We start from the raw sequence: 16,536 nt of genomic DNA, 5'->3' as shown, positions 1-16,536 counted from the left end.
TCCCCGTGCAACGAAGCGAGAAGTTATCTGCAGACCGAAGCGGTTCCTGTCAGTCGCCCGAGGGCCTTTGACGGACGTAGGCTGGCGCGATGGGACGTGCAGATGTATTCGGGCTGCAGAATACTCTATGCTGTGTCGTGCCACGAGCGTCGTGAAAGYGTGGCTTGTAAACGTGAAGAGGGAGAGCCCGTGGTGTAGCTTTACGGCCGGGATGGCCTTCTGCTGGAAGGGTTTGCCCCGAAGCCCCGCGGCTGCTGGCACCGCGCTTCACTTCGCATGCAGCTTGCTCAGCCAAGATTTTTTTTTTTCCTCGTATATAACTGAAATAATTTAAAACAGTATTTCATGCCCTTGAATATTTGTTCCTTCAGAAATGAGCTTATTTTTATTAAGCTGTTTGATCTACTACGTGTTAGCAAAACATGCAGTGTCGCTTTGTCGAACCAGTCTGCCGTCGTGCAAGCTTCCCCCTCTTGCTCGGACCATTCCCCTTCCACGGGTTGCTAAACTGGCAGGTGGTGCCTCTCGCTGGAGTCGAATGGGACCGAGATTTCCATCCGCAGGCTTCGTCTGTGGTGATAACACGGCGTATGAGGAGTAGATGGGTACGGCACTTTTGTTCTCGCCTTGGCCTTGGTGGCTACGTCCCTTTCTTTGGTGAAGCTGCTTTGCCGCGGTTTCCATTCTTTTAGAGGAAACGAAGTCTTTGAACAAGCCTGGAATTACTGATGATGTCAGGTTGCGTTTTCATTATACCTGGTGGTGTTTTTTTTCCACAACGCAAAAAGTCAGAAAAGGGTAAAGCGAATATATTCTTGGCAGTTGAAGCATTCAGCAATCTGGAGTTATTTATATGTTTGGAATGCAGAAGACTGCAATCATAAAATATTAATACTACTTTATAAAAAAAAAAAATCCTCTGTAATTGTAATGCCGAACCAAAAAAAAAAAAAAAGACTTTATTTAGCAAATACAAAACAGGCTGAAACAAGTAGTTTGTTTGCCTGGCCTGCGGATAGCACCATGTGCACGCAGACTCGCTGGTGCAGCGGCGGCCCGTCTCGTCCCCGGGCCCGGCAGTTCCCGCCTTCCAGGCGCTCCCGCGGCTCGCCGCGCTCTGCGGGAGGGCCGAAAAACCGGGCGAGCGATCGCGGTGCCGTAGCTGCTCGGCTTCCTTCCGGGCCGGATCCTCCTCTCCTGCTCGGAGCCTCTCCTGCTCGGCTCTTATTGTTTTGCGCTGAGCAAATATTTGTTCTAACATTTATCTTCGTGTTAGAAAATTCGCAGTGGTTCTGTATCATCAGTAATAGTGCTTTTAAGTAGATTATGTTATTAGTGTTTGCCCAGGGTGTTTGTCTTTGCGGATTGGTTCTATCGCAGCTAGCCTTCGGAGCGGTGCGCTGCTCGGCCTCCTGGCCTTCTGACTTCGAAGACCTGAGCGCAAGTGCCAAGCCTGTCGTGGAAGCGGACGCTCGATCGAGGTACGCGGCTGGTATTCCGGCTCGGAGGAGGAGGAAGAGAGGCAGGATCGGGTGCAGGCCCTTCTCTTCTTGTAGCAGCTAAGCTTTGCTGGATTTCCTAACCCACCTTTTCAGGGAAGGAGAAGGAGCTTCAGTAAGATTGCAATAGGAAATCAGTACGAGACAACTACTTTTGAGCCTGCTTTGGGGGATTTTTGCGGGGAGGACCTGCTGAGATCAGGAGTCCTGGGCGTTCAGGAGTCCAGGTGTTTCCAGATTCTRATAAATGGTATAATGCCTTGTTTCATGCCAGACCTTCTGGAAGCACTGTATTTTTGAAAAATGTCATTTCCATATACTGATTTAAGCATTTGCACCAACTCCTCCTTTCCTCCTGCCTATCCCCTTTGCCAAAGACTGTCTTGGATAGAGTTTGCCTATTTGTTTAAGGACGGGTTATTGAAAAAATGAAAGYGCTTGCCAAGTAGGGAAGGTTCATATTCAGACTGAGTTCTTCCATTTGAACCTTTTTTCTATGTTTAGAAGATTCATAAACTGTTTCTTGTCCTCAGAAGCTACATGACAGGGATTCATATCTGTGCTTATTTGAACTGAGCAAATAATTTGCAAGTTCTTTCATGAAAAATAACGTGTTGCAAATGACTTGGAAATACCTTATTAGGTAATACCTTTAGATGATCTCGCAGTCTGTTTTTTTTCGCAGGGAGGTGTAAGATTTGAGAGCTCTAGGCCGCTGTTTGCAAGCTCATGACATTTAGTCTTTCACTTGCATGTGTTGCTGTCATGCAGCTGCGAATACAACATGAAAATAGTCCATGGGTCAGCAAAATCCCTTGAAAGAAAATTATAAAAAATGTTCTGGAGTTGAGAGGAAATTGCAAGTTTTTAGCATATTTTGTTTCATCTCTTAGGCTCCTCTAGGAGCATTTCCATGTTTGGAARTTCGCTCCTGACGGTGGCTGCCCGCACCGTGAGCAACCCAGGGCTGGAGAGTTCTTGGTCCCAGCCTTGCACGAAGCCTTGCAGTCTTGCGTTTAACGAACAGGAAAAACAACCTTGACAAATGAGTTAAGCAAAACGATGAAGGGCAATGAGCTCAATGAATGGTCACCGAAAACTTCATATTAAACAGGAGATTAGCTTGCTGGGAGCACCTCGCAGCCAAGGAGGCTGCAGGAGTTCTCCAAGGAGATGTGAGGAGCGCGGAGAGCCGCGTGTTTGATCATGGAGGCGCCCTGCGCTCTGGGACACGGTGAGGTCGGCGTGGTGGTTTCTGCACGGCCCTGGGCCCCGTGATGGGCGTTGCTGTGCTTACCCTGCGTCTTGGCTGTGCCGTGGAAACTTCTCCAGTGGGTCAACCTCAGACCTGCTGGTCCAGCAGAATGGTCCGGTCTTCTACTCAGAACGAACTCTCCTCACTTCACCCTGCGCGCACAGACTGCAGTAACGCTGCAAATGCACTTCGTTGGGGATCAGCACTTTCCAGTAAATTGTAAAAGTTACTGTCCAAGTTGGCTCTTTTTCCTCGCATGGAAAAGGTTCATAAGCTGGGAAGTATTAATAGGGTCGCTTAAGTGGATCCAGTCTATACACAAATGTTAGCATTACAAAACCTCAGGCCTGTGTGGAAGAATGCATTTATTAGACTTTTCTTACTGATGTCGGTTTGTTGTTATCTGTGAAATTAAACAAATTCTTAGTTCTTGACCTCTGTTCTCATAAGAGAGGTCTCTRTCTTCTCTGAATCTTAGCTTAATTCTCACATAATTAATGAAATATCCACTTGAGCCTGGGGCAAATGTTCTTTATTTCATCAGTTGACTAATGCAGTGCTCTTGGCTGCAGTCACATCTGCGAGGAGAGTTAACGAGTTACAGGCATTTGTGTTGGATCCACCATTTACAGGTTTTGCATGACTATGAAGCCATGTGTCCTTATCCTGTATGTCCCTCACCCCATTTTGTCCGAGGTRGTTGCATGTTTTCTTGAAAATCACATTTGCAAGTATCCCTTTCCAAACTCGAGGCATATAAAGGTGAAGCCAGACTGCATTGTTCAGATGTTAAAAGAGATTTAACTTATCTTTTTTTTTTTCCCACGCCTAATAATAACATTATCTCTAAATCTGTTGTTTCCTGCGCTGAGAATAAAACTTCCCTTTCTCCAATAACATCCATAGGGAGGAGGCTTGTGAGCTCTTTGCCACCTCTTTTCCTTGAAGGATCTTGCAGAGCCAAGGCAGCTTTCGGAGGATATCTCAGACATGTGCCAGATGGACGTACGTAGAGCTGGCGTTTGGGTCTCCATCCTCTTTTTTGGTAAATAATACTTGCTGAACTTAGCGTCTGCGTCTGCGATCTGGTTTGCCTCCCCCACCCTTTGGTCATTCTCTAATTTGGATTCTCCTTGCCGATTTCTGCCTGTCCCCGCTCTTACGGAAGAAGACGCATTTGGTTCCTCGCTACAGGTTTTCTCTGCGATGAATTTTGTGTGCTTGCGCCAGTTTGGACTAGCCAGTTGATAGCTTTCCAGGATGGCACAATCCACTTGAAGATCGCATTTCTACATGGAAATAAATAAATAAAAATATTTTCCTTTAATTTGCTCATTTAATGAAATGAGTACATTTTGTGTATCGCCAAATTCTCTGTCTCCTAGTTGATCTTTTTTCTTGCTGCAAGCAGATATTTGTATAAGTACATTAAAGCTTACCAGCACTTGATTGGTTGCAAAATACTTATTTATAAAAGAGCGGTCTCAAGGCATATCAAGTTGAATTTCCGTCTGCCAGGGCAGTCTTTGATCTCTGGTTTAGCTCACGACATTTGCGTCCTTCGTGGTGCATGCGGGTCTGCTGGGGCCTGCGAAATAAGACTTCAGAACAGAGCGAGAAGCGCTTAGAAAACGGGATCCGCCGATGGCGGGAGCTTCGGCGCTGCCTGCGAGGGCTTTGGGGCTGATGCGCGAGCCCTTGGGAAGCCTGGGGTGGGAGGTGAAGGCGCGGAAGAGCAAAGCGCCGCCGCTGACCCCGGCGGGGACGCGCGTCGCGGAGCGAAGCGGAAGCAGCGCGCTGGAGCTGTGCAGCCGCTTCGGCGCGGGGAGGCGAAGGCCGCTGGGGCGACGCGCTTTGTATTTACGGCGTGGGAGTTATTTTTTACAGGCGTAAATAAACAGGCCGAGTGGGAATTTCGGAAAACGAGGGTGGAGAGAGCTGGGCGACGGGGATGAAAAGGAAGTAACGAGCACAGCATTAACAGCCTAACAGCATGGGAGATGCCAGTTTGTACGGATAATGCTTGGATTTTCTTGCAAATTGATAATTGAGGATATTTTGGAAAAGCCGGCGCCCCCYGCCCGAGGGATGCTGCTGGGACAGTCATCCTGCACCTTGCGGTGCTGCTTGGATGGTTCGATCTCCTGGGCAGTTCGTGTCCTGCTGCCTGTCCCGTCCTGATGGGCGTTTGGGAACCTCTTTGAAACGAGCAAGAAGTGAATAAATCCCTTTAGACAGAGGAGCAACATTACAATATTTCTTGCTGTTTTCTCTGGCCGAATATTTCTAGATTCTAGTAGGTTCTGATCGCAAGGAACTTTTGTTTAAGATTGATCTTTAAAAAAAAAAAATCCTTCTTGGAGTGTTTTTTACATACACTTTTGTCTCGTGATGTATTTTCTTTGAGGAAAAGCAGTTCCCTTTGGTCTGCATATGTTACTGTTCACTAGTGTATTTTTTTTTTAATCACTATTTATCTGTATCTCCTTCTCAAAAAGTGAACCGAAGTGGAGAAATTAGATTTTTACAGTATCCGAATTAAAAGAAATAAACTTTGTTTTTAAAACTTCATGCAAAGCTGTTTTAACTCGAGGAAATAGTTATGTGGTTAAAATCTCTAAGTCCTCCACATACTACCACTCTGTCACATGTGTGGCTTTGCAGGGTGATAAATGGCTTGAAAAGCAATCATTTTGTGACAGGTATCTCTCTCTCATTTCCATGGGCTCCCCGATGCAAGTCACAGAGGAGATGTCTTTATTGTAATATCCCAGATTTGCGATTTTCCTGCTGCCTCTTCAGAAATTAAATCGTCTTTAATGTTTCTTGGCAACATGCCCGGTGATGGCAGAGCTAAAATAGCAGATCCAGAAGAGTGTGTGGATGAATGGACTGGATGATCCACTAGGAAGTCATGAGTTACCGACCATGTCTCCTCCTCGCTTTTGGCTGTAGTTCCTAAACGGCAGCTGTGGGTCATATCTATTGCCTCCACCCAGCGCATTCATTACAGCGCGATATTAAGCTAAAGTAACTCAAATGTGAAACAGGAGCTCATAATTTGAGTTGTAAATGCTAATGGCAGCCTGACTTGGACCTGCTTGAAGGGCTGGAGGCTGCTTGAGCCCAGGGCAGAAAGCCCCGCGCTGCCAACACACCCGCCGTGCTCGCCAGCGCTGCCGAGCCCTCTCGCTTCCAGGTTGGACAGCTTTGAAAATTACTTTCCTTTCATTTTAAGAAACAAGCCTCTTGAAACCGAGGATTAGGATGCCTCTGGCAGTTTTAGAAAGATAAGCAAGGCTGCAAATAGCAGGGGTGTGTAACTCATTTTCTCTATCTTAATTCTATTGTACCACACCCGTAGTCCCAGCTGGGTGGGACCAGCATCTTCCAGATGTATTATTTGTCTGCTCGGCCTTACATTTGGGGGGGTTATTTTTATGCAGCGTAGAGGGGAGAGAAAGAACGGACAAGACGTGGGTGTCGGAGGAGGGAGAACTGAGGCTATTAGGACTTGGCTCCTGTGGGTGTATCAGGCAGAGGAGGGCTGGCTGCTGAGCAGAAATTCACTCCGTCGTGTAAATCTGGTTGTCATTTTGTCATACTTGGGCAGCTCAGGTCATGCAAGGCCTGACCCGTTTCTCTGAACTGAATTCATCCTTCTGATTGAGTGGTTGATCTTCCAGCTTGGCTCTTCCGTTGATATGTTGGCATCCCACGTGAAATAGTACTTCTCTTTTTTTGGTAAGCCCAAACATGTTTATAAAAGACTGTTTCTACCAATTTCAATGAAAGAAAGAACTGAGGTGGATAGGTGGTGGGTCTCCGGTGCTCAACCGGCCGGTTGACTGAGCTAGACATGAAGCGTCATCTTCACGCGGGTCTCCAGCTCCCCATACCGGTATCCCATAGCCCAGAAGGACGCTAGCATGTTTCATTACAAGTACAAATGCAGAAATGCTTTCCCATTTAGAGTTTTTCCATAAGTGACGCTAAGCAGAAGGAGCTCTGATTTTGCACAGTCGTACTGGTTTCACTCCTTGCACCGAAACCACCACCGCTGTAGCTTGATTTCCTTCCGTCACGACGAGAATCGTTCACATGGGTGTTTAAACGCAGCTGTGTCGCTGTTCGTCGTGGTTAGCAGTGTGAGCACGGCCCCTGACTTCTCTTTTAACATTGGGAAATATCTAATAGCTGTCTCATCTGGTAGGATGATAAAATGCTTTCTCGCAGGCTTTAATTTGTGCTATGGCTTTCCTAGCTGTCGACATTAGCTTGACATTTTCTACAAGCACATGCAATATGTTCGTATCAACTGTGTATTTCCAGTGCGTGTGTAAATTGTAAAAAATATAAAGTGAAGTTTTGTTTAAGACTTAATACATAATGTATGTGATCAGAAAAACAATAGCTAATGGTATGAAATACTTAGAGGCAAGAATGGAAAAATCTCTTAAATGCTTATAAATGGCTTTGGAAAAATAAGTACTTAGTCCCATCTAATCCATGGTAACTTGCTTGGAGGTAACCATGGAGATTTTATATATAAAGCTCATCTCCAAACAGTTTATTTTAAAATCATGCCTCTTGTAGTGCAATACCTAACAATCCTACTGGCATGCGGCAAGACTTTGGTGCTGTCCTTCCAAATTTTGTGTGCTTTAAAAAAAAAAAAGAAGAAGAAAAAGAAGAAAAAGAAATACCACCAAAACCCTCCTCCAGCCCACAGATCTGGTTATGTGATAGTCCGACAATTTTGGCTGCTGATAAATGAAAATCTTGCCACCGAAATGAAACGCAGATGCCTTCGTTTGTAGCCGCTTGCGTTTTGGGAAGGCGACCAGAAGCACGTGCGGCCGCGCCGCTGGTGCGCGGGGCTTGTCGGAGGCGGGCGCGGAAGGGGCTGCAGAAATGCTGGGAAGCTGCTGGAAGACCTATGCTGACTTCAGTAAATTATTTTAAAGCTCAACTATTGCAAGTCAGGAATGCTTAGATTAGCAGGAGGGAGGTGAAAGAATTAAATCTAAATCGAATTGGATTTTTTTTTTGACTTAAGCCACTGATGTTTATATTATTTATATGATTTATTTTTACTAAAGCGAAATCTATTTCCCCTGGCTGGACAACCAGAAACTAACGTTTTGATTAGCCCCTCTGGCTTCACGTAATTTCCTTTCAGAGATCTCTGACCGTTTTTAAAGGAGCTTGCGTGGGAGCCGTTGCTCCTTTGCGGGGTGAAGCGAGCAAATCACGTGGCATCGCCCAAAGGAGGGTCTGTGGCAAGAATTGCCGTTTTGCACCTGAAGAAACCCAAGCGGGAGGAAGCTTGCCCAGGTTTGCAGGCTTCCCTTCTCCGGGAGGTCAAGGAGTCGCGCTGCCGGGCGCGGGAGCATTGGGGCTGCCACGTGGGACGCTGGGGCAGGTGTTTTGTGCTGGAAACTGCAAGGTTCTGTCCCTTCCCCGAATGTTCCCGTGCGGCAAATTGCAGCTGGAGGGCTCTCGTGTTAGACTGTGACCCTGGCTGGACCACTCTGGATGAAGCGTCGCGGATGCTTTAGCTGAGCTCCGTTTTTGTGTGTGTGCTCCCTTTCTCGTTATCTAAATGAAGTCTAATCAGAGGCCGTCAAAATTTATGTGCTTGATGGAGAAATTTCTGAGCGAAGCTCAGGGGCCCGTGGACTGCTGGAGACCTAAGGATGCTCCTTCCCCACCCCTTTTGCCCAAATATCCCTCAGTTCTCCTCTTTATATTTGCTCCTTTCTAAGGACGCGGGCCCGCGGCGTTGGATTGCCCGCGCGTGCCCGGTTCCTCGCAGGCGGCCTTGCCCTCAACGCTGGTAGATCAAAGGGCCTGCTGGTAGATCAAAGGGCTTTGGAGGCTGTGCGTCGTCCGGGTTCCCGACGGATATTGGAGGTGACACTTCTGAGTCCTTCGCTTTGCTGTTAGCTAGTTTGTCAGAAAAGGGTATATCAAATTCTCCCCTCGCACGGAGACGCGGAGGAGTTATTTCAGGAGCTACAGTCACTCCTGAAGTTGCTTCGGCGGCGTGCGTCTTTGCACCACCTCCAGCCTCGCTGCTTCGCGCTGGGCTCTTTTCAGCCCCTTCCTGTTAACGCTTCCGAGGAATATTGTCTAAAAATGCCAGACGCGCTGTGGTTGCAAAGGTGCTGCTGGAAAAGCTGGGAGAAACGCCCCGCTCTGGCAAAGCACTAAATGGGCCGGGGTCGGGAGTATGAACACAAGGACAAGATATTTCGGCTGGATAACGAGGAGAGATGTTAAACTCAGGAACTGTTTAGATAACCATCGTGGGCTTTGATTTGTTTGCCATCTCCTTTGAATTCTGCAAGCGAAACGCAGTTCCTTGGGACAAGCGCAAGGAGCTTTGCAGAAACAGGGTTGCTCGGATTGCCGCGAGCCCCAGGTGGAAATTTTCAGCGACATCCCCTGTCGTTGGAGCTAATTGCACTGAAAGGATGGTAGCAGGGAGCTTGGGCTTTAGCGTTGCGAATGGAAGAAACTCGAACGTAATGGGTTTGTTTGTCTGGAGGATTTGCAGTTCTGAAAGAGAAAAAAAGTTTTGAAGAAAAGAGGTCTCGGTGCATTGGCTTAATGCGGTTTATTTTATACTGTTGCCTCCGACTTCCACGGCTTCCTTTAGGAAGCTGTTTCTGTACTCACCTGCCTCTGAAAAGTGCTTTTCCTTCCCTGCCCCTGCGCTCTTTTGACTGCAGAGAAAACGAGTTTGGTGCTGCTTCACCGAAGTGGGGGAGAGCTCCAAATTTTTGTTGGGAATGGGTTCGGATGAATCATTCAAACAGCTAAAATTACAGGCGCTGATAAACTCACAGCATCTGGAAATTGCTGGATTTTTGTCATCAGAAAGCAGAAACGCGTGAGAAGGAAGACGCAAAGCTTCTGAGTTAACTCCAGCTCTTCTGTATAAACCCGTGCTACTCCCGGTAGTTAATCCTTGCTTTCATTGTGGCACCTGGGCCGCGGCGGCGTGCGGTGGGATGGTTGCGTTCCTCCTCCCAACGCCCAGCCTCCCCTCGCCCGCAGGCCCCCGGGGACGCAGCCGCTTCCCCCCCCCCGGCCCTCACCTCTGAGACCTTCTAGGGGTGTTCTTACACCTTTAAGTAATTTAGCTTTTGGTAAAATCTCAGTGTTTTTTCCCGGCGCCATACTGAAATATTTTAAAAAGATAAATGTGCATTTTAAGCTGTTTAAATAGCATCGTATTTTAGCGTGCGGCATTTCAAGTGACATAGCAGTGATGAGCGTTTTGCTGCGCATTTTTTTCACTCATTATAATCCTCAAAATTACCTTTTTGCTACTGAATTTTCTTTCTGGAGCTGTAAGAAGCAGCACATATTCTTATATTATGCCTATATGGAATTATGATATTCCATAATATGTGGAATTATAATTCCAGTATAATTGTTTTCTTAGTATTAATATGCTTAGTGTTATTTAATTGTACGACAGGGAGTCTGGTAAACCTAGTACTTTTATATTCAAATCTAGTCTGTTTATATGAGTTATCTGCATTGTAGAAAAATCTCAAATGCGATGATGTCGGGAACTGCAGCTTCTCAAACCTTGAAGGACCAGTTGCTTCTGAAAGTCGTCTTCATTTCTTTTCTTCCCCTTCATCAGCCCAATCTATTTAATCATTAAGACATGACACTTAAGAAGTGTCAGAGAAGATACTAAAATTGTTTCATTGGCTTTACTTTTTAAAGAAACCTATTGAGTCAGCTTCTCAGAAACTTCCAAATTGCTTTTGGATGTAACGAGCTCTGCCACAGTTTGGATTCAATAAAGATGATGAGATACAGGTCTGAAATCGTGGGGCTGAGGACAGTGATGTTTTTATTAGAAAAGCGTACGCTTGTTGCTGCAAAATGCTTCGCCTCTTCAGCTCGGGCTTGCTCCGGAGCCAAGAGCTCGCGGCTGCGGTGAGCTCGACACGTTGGCAAGCTCCAGCGCGTTCCTCCGTCTCCCTTCCCCAACCGGCTGCRCTCGGTCCGGTCGCACCTCCTTCCCCGAGCCTCCTCCCAGAAGCTCCTCCCATGACATTAGTACAGGCTGAATTATTTATTTGCAAATGTATAGAAAACTCCTTAAGGTGCAAACTCGGCGTTTACACTGTCGGCGTTGGCCAAGAGCGTCTGTACCCTCGGATGGGTGGAACAGGAGCCCATGAGCTGCGGGGAGACACTGGCTTGGAGATGGCCCGTTGAACAGCATGACCCAGGCCCTCAGAAAACAATATTGGACATCTAATTTAGGTGAAATTCCAAATTCATTGAAATCGAGGGAATTAGGGTTTCATAACATCTAAAAAAAGCAACCGCAGAATCACTGTTTGCTTGACGCTAGGACAGTAAAGCGTCTTTAATGTACGTATCAAACGCTGCTAAAAATAAGCCTGTGATAATTAAGAGCCAGAAGTCTGGACTTTTGAATTAATAGTAAAGCTGTCACCGTTGGACTCCAGTATGTCTTCAATTTTTTTAATAAACTAAGGGGTTTGAAATCCCTCTATATGCTTTATGGATAATATCCTTTATGTAAAATATCCTTTTGTCATTAGATATTTTAAATTAGGTTTTGCTTGCAGGGGGGCGGGGGGAGGAAAGGCAAGAACATCTGTCCCAGGCTGCTGGTGTTTGCCATTAAGCACGTTTTCGGGATGGGTGGTAAGAACGTAAGTGGTTCAAAGCAGCGCGCCGCACGCTCGGCAGCTGGTGGGTGGCAGGGGGACGCCCGGCGCCGAGATCACACGTCGCGTTGTGCCGCGGCCCGCTTGGGCCCCTCTTAGGGGATACTCAGGCGGTGGCCTGCTCCGTATCAGTGCCTGTGCGATCCCTGTTTTAATCACCTTCGTTGGCTTCGAGTAGAGAAAAAAGGGTAGGAAGGAATTAAAAGTCAGTCTCAGGTCCCTGAGACCAAGATTGTTCTTTGCAGCAGACAAATTAGATTACTGTTTTTTTGTTGTTGGTTTTTTTTTTTTTTGAAGTGTGGTAGCACTTTCGACCATGCGCCTTCATTCCGGCACGTGGAATTAACATCTGCACAGCTCTTCACACCCGTTACCCTTTTTCTGATCATCTCTGCTAGGTTGCTTCAAGAAAACTGTAAGTACAGCCCTTGGGAAGCATAACGCAATGTCAGCCTTTCCAAAGGGCGGGCATGGAGAAAGCGAGCAGCATCACCCTTTGGCATCAGCCTGACAAAATAGTCTGCGAATGACAGTAGACGCTTTTTAAGATAACTGCTAGGCTTTCGAGGAAAAGGCACCTGAGTTGTGGAAATCATGATTTATATGTAATTTGTCTTGGAACCAAATTTGTCCTAATGAGAGAAGCTGAATATTCTCACTGAGAATATGGATGTTCTCCCAGAAATCAGGGTGTTCGCAGAGTTCAGATTCAGCCAGTGGATGAAGAATAAAGTTTGATCTAATCTGTATCAGGAAGTTATTAAAAACTAATATGAAGTGTGCAGCGAAGGTGGTTAATGACTTGAGAGCTTTTTGGACATAAATCTGATGACTGCTTTGTTGGCTAGGAGCAGGCTACGGATTAATCCTGCAGTTACTAGCAAAACGTAGTGAGTGGGCACCTGGGGTGCTAGATTGCGCGTGGACAGAAAAATGGTTTAAGTTGCTCTTGTTTTTTTTTTCCACTTAGAGCACACTACTGCTTTCAGGCTGTCTCCTTCTCGGCCTTCTTTGGTAATTAATGACGTTCCCCTATTACACACCAGGCAGGACTCGGATACGCTCTCTGAATTCTGGTGGGCGTGCTGAAGAAATTTCTTACCCTAGATTCGTGCAATCTGAAACGCACGCAAAATGGGCGAGCTGCTTGCACGTACGGTAGCAGGGGTGGCTGAAGCAGGAGGAAGCATCCTCGGAAAGTTCCTCCGCCGAAGAGCTTGCTGCTTTAGTCTCGTCGCAGGACCCTGTAATGACCGCAACAGGTTCGTTACTCCCCAGAGCTCAGCGTGGTAGATGATGGTCAAGTCATGACACGGGAGAGGTTGCAACTTGAGTAACTTCTGCTGCCTTTTTTGAATACTAGCTCCTTAAACGTACCAGCTGGCTGCCGGTAGCCAGCAAAGTGCTCTTACAGGTTTGCAGCTCTTTTGAAATTTTGAGCTGGTTCAAAACGATAGCAATTTGCATAAACACCAAGACTGAGAGCTCTGCACTTTGTGTTGCAAGGAGCCGGCGGAACGACGAAGAGCCACCGACGGCGTAGCAGCCTTCTTGCAGGATGAGCATACGTGGGTATATGAGACTGTTTTGGAAACCTGCTGAGAGATGTTCTTTTATACTCCGTTTTGAATACGTAAATGCAGCTCTTCCTTTCCATGGAGGAGTTCTCTTCTTCTGGGCCACCCAGAGATAGCTGGGGTTTGTGAACCCAACAGCCCTCTGTCTCTGGCTTCTCCTGGCTGGTCTCTCAGCGGGCCCAAACCCAAATTATGTGGCAGTACAATTCAGGCTGGCCTCTTCTGTCCTTCAAAGACCTCCGAGGAGGACTGCCGGACAGTCTGTTGAGACCCCCAGAGAGCTGAACGGTGGTCCACAACGTGCTGCTGCTTTGCCCCAGCCTTGGAGCTCCTCCTGCCTCGCTCCTCTTGCCTGGCCGGCTCCGGCAGGGCTGGCTGGGAGCCTGAACTGATAAACCCAGGAGTTTCCATCTGGAGCTGCCCTAGCCTCAAGTCGGGGAAACTCTGGCCGGGCTGATGCCGCGGGCTCCGCGACGTGCCTCTCCTGCTTTGCGGGAGCACCTTGCTCTTTGGAAACGGGCACCTTAAGTCCTGGGTCCAGACCTGTAGCAGTAGGAGCAACCTCCAGACGTAACTTCAGCGGTGGTGTTGCTGTTTATTATCGATTGGCTAAACTAACAAAAACAATCGATTTCTTCTTCATATTTCCTTTAAAACCCATTTTACACTTTCTGCTTTTCATTTAAGCCTTGCAGTTTCAACTAGCACAAGTAAGATCCCCACAAGACCTGGCGTGCGTTCAAAACCCTTAGAAGTACAGAAAGCTGTTTATTAAACTTCCTCACGAGTAGATAAGACAACTCACTTTACTGGAACAAAGTTAATATATATATATATTTTTTTTGGTTGAGTTCTTAGTTGTGTAAAATTCTTCTTTCCAAATACAGTGATTGTTTTTTTGACCTTTTAATTGGCAACAGTTAACTGGCAAGCACACTGAGCCCTCTTGCAAAATGGCTTCTCTCTTTCTCCTGCAACGCTTATTTGGTATTGGGTATAAATCAGGCAGCGGTATATGAAAAAGCAGACAAGGAGGAAAACAGGCTTTCCAGATGCCCAAAAAAGTATACAACTTTCCTAAGCAAAATTGAATTTAAACAGCACCTGAAAGTGTCTGCTTTCAGGGGGGAAAAATAGTGAGAATTGGCACTGCCTTGGAACTGTTGTTCCTAAATGTCCTTATTGCAGGGTGGATAAATATCCCTTAAAAATGTGGCATTTACCCTGGCGCAGAGGCCTTGGAGTTCGGAGGAGTGGCAAAAAATATTTGATGCTGCATCTTACTTGCAAGCAGGCCGCTCTCTTTATGGAAATGCAGAGACGGAAGGTCCTTTGTGGGAGGCTCTCTGCAGCCTCTCGTAACAACGCTGTTCTTTTTGTTATCTTTAGTTTTTAACATGCTCTTCTATATCTGGTATTGCAGTGAAAACAAGTAAATAAATTACAGATTTTGTCAACGTACAATAAACATTAAATCTTTCTTTAGTCCATTCTACTTGCTTTATATAGTTGCGTATAATTTATTACCTGTGTTTACCGAAGCTAAATTAAATAAACTATTATAGTTAAAAGAGGATCCTATGGTCGCAGCATAGGCCAAGGATGTACAGATGCGGAGTCATGTTCCCGTTTCCCTCGGTGGTGCAGGTCTGCAGCCCACTCCCTTCAGTGGTAAGAATAATCCCATTTCTGGTCCTGGCTCCACCAACTGTCGTTTATGCATTTCGTAGAAAACAGTCACTGATAAAGTATTTAGGGCCGTAAGTAAAACCGAACAAGGGAGGTATTGAAAGAGGCATGTTTCACGTGCTACGTGATGACCGCTTCAAAGGTGCTGTAGTGGTTTCGTACATCACAGGCTGTGCGAGAAATCTTATTGCAAATAGTTTATGCCCACAGCTGGCCATTTGGGAGAAAGCACGTGACCGAGGGACTGGAAAATGATGAAAGGCTTTGTCTGAGATCGAACTTGGATTAAGAGTGACAAGAGGTTGTTTCTTTTCGTGGCTGGAACATATGAAATGGCTTAGTGGATATATTTTCTCAAATGTATGTTAGTGATTTTTTGGGGGCCTTGCTAGATTTTGGCATCCTTGTACTCTCCAGGAATTTTCCAGCTGACAAGTAAATTCTCAAAGTAGGCGTACGAATGGAAAGGCTAATGGATCCTGCAACGCAGCTGGCACTCCTGGATGTGTTTGAGCACATCCTCACAGAGTTATGGGAACGTTTGAGATGCTGTATGTGTATATATAATATAGTTGTGTAAAGAAGTTAGCTGAAGATAGGTTAGGTGGAAGGGATGTCAGGAGGTCGTCTGGTCTGAACCCTGCTCAAAGCAGTGTCAGCGGATAAGCTTGACAAGGTCTTGGATAACCCACATCTTGCCTTCAACTCAAATTGCTTAAAACTAAGGTGCAGTCTGTTCTGTCGTCTTATGTTGGCTATATGTTCTTAAGAGTGGTTTGTGGGGTTGCAGAACTGGGTGGACGCTCTGAAACCAAATCAAACAATTCACTGGAAGTTGTCAATAGCTTGAGCAAGAAATGCTGAATGTAGGATTTTGGAAGAAAACAGAAGAGCAAAGGTCACAAGTCAGTGCAAACTTTATTGAAAGGGCCTGGCTTTTTGTGTTGAAAATCTCTAAGTACATATTGCTATTCTTGTGAAAAAGGAAAGGCCTTCTTGTGAAAGGAAAGACATCCTGAGCTGTTGATATGTATAATCTCTGGGTACTTATTTCTAGTTTCTGTCCTCCAGATATATTTTTACCTTAAACTGGAGGCATAGTAACTGAAGGTGCAGTAACACTTGTAAAATGTCTTTTGTTATTGTTTTAAGGTGCTATGTTTTGGAAAGAAAAGGCAAAATGCTGCTACTCTAAGTTCTTACTGTGATTCATGGACTACTGGCAGTGGTCTGCAGGCAGGTTTCATAGTGGTGGTTGTTTCTCTGGTCAGTGGTGGGTGATTGATTCACAGACTACAGTAGAGGAGACTTCCTGACCTGCAGAAGCATAGCAAAACCTTCGTATGGTTGGGAACAAGAAAGCGTGGATGACATTGGGTGGCCTGAGGCAGTAGAGGGCTTCTGGCAGGGAATTACATGTGGAAGATCTTTGCTGCTCTCTACAGTGGTTCTGTATCCCAAGAAGACCTAGTGATGTCTGCTTCACGGATCTGCTTTCTTCTGCGGTGTGGATTCAGATCATCCAACAGCCCTGGGACCGCATAGCCCTGCTGCTAAATATGCTGCATAGCTGCAGTATGGGAGCGACTTTGGAGCTACTTTTAGCGGCATTTAGTTTAAAAGCCACAGTTTCTCCAGCTCTGGAAAAGAAGAGATTGTTAATGTTATCCAATATGACCTTCTCTAAGAGATGCCATAGGTCCTCCCCAAGTTCAGCTTTGTTTGAAATGGTGGGTTGAGGATTTTTGTTGTTCTTAGATGTCTAGTACCATTTTGAAAAGTTC

General features: G+C 46.2%; 1 protein-coding gene across 7 annotated transcripts in view; it reads left to right on the top strand.

Moving 5' to 3' along the window:
• The window catches only part of NCOA1 (nuclear receptor coactivator 1), a 151,388-nt gene that overhangs the window by 26,598 nt on the left and 108,254 nt on the right, over positions 1–16,536 (top strand). The window contains exon 1 of one of the 7 annotated variants that reach the window (XM_026066984.1): positions 11,880–11,901. The exons of the other annotated variants lie outside the window; for them this stretch is intronic. The gene's annotated coding sequence lies outside the window, so the exon portion shown is untranslated. Of the gene's footprint in view, positions 1–11,879; positions 11,902–16,536 lie in introns of those variants that run through there. 7 annotated transcript variants of the gene reach the window in all.

The sequence above is a fragment of the Apteryx rowi genome, unplaced genomic scaffold (assembly GCF_003343035.1).
Source record: "Apteryx rowi isolate R43461 unplaced genomic scaffold, aptRow1 scaffold_251, whole genome shotgun sequence".
Taxonomy (NCBI): Eukaryota; Metazoa; Chordata; class Aves; order Apterygiformes; family Apterygidae; genus Apteryx; species Apteryx rowi.
The sequence above is the reverse complement of the archived record's forward strand: the minus strand, read 5'-3'. Positions and strand labels throughout refer to the sequence as shown.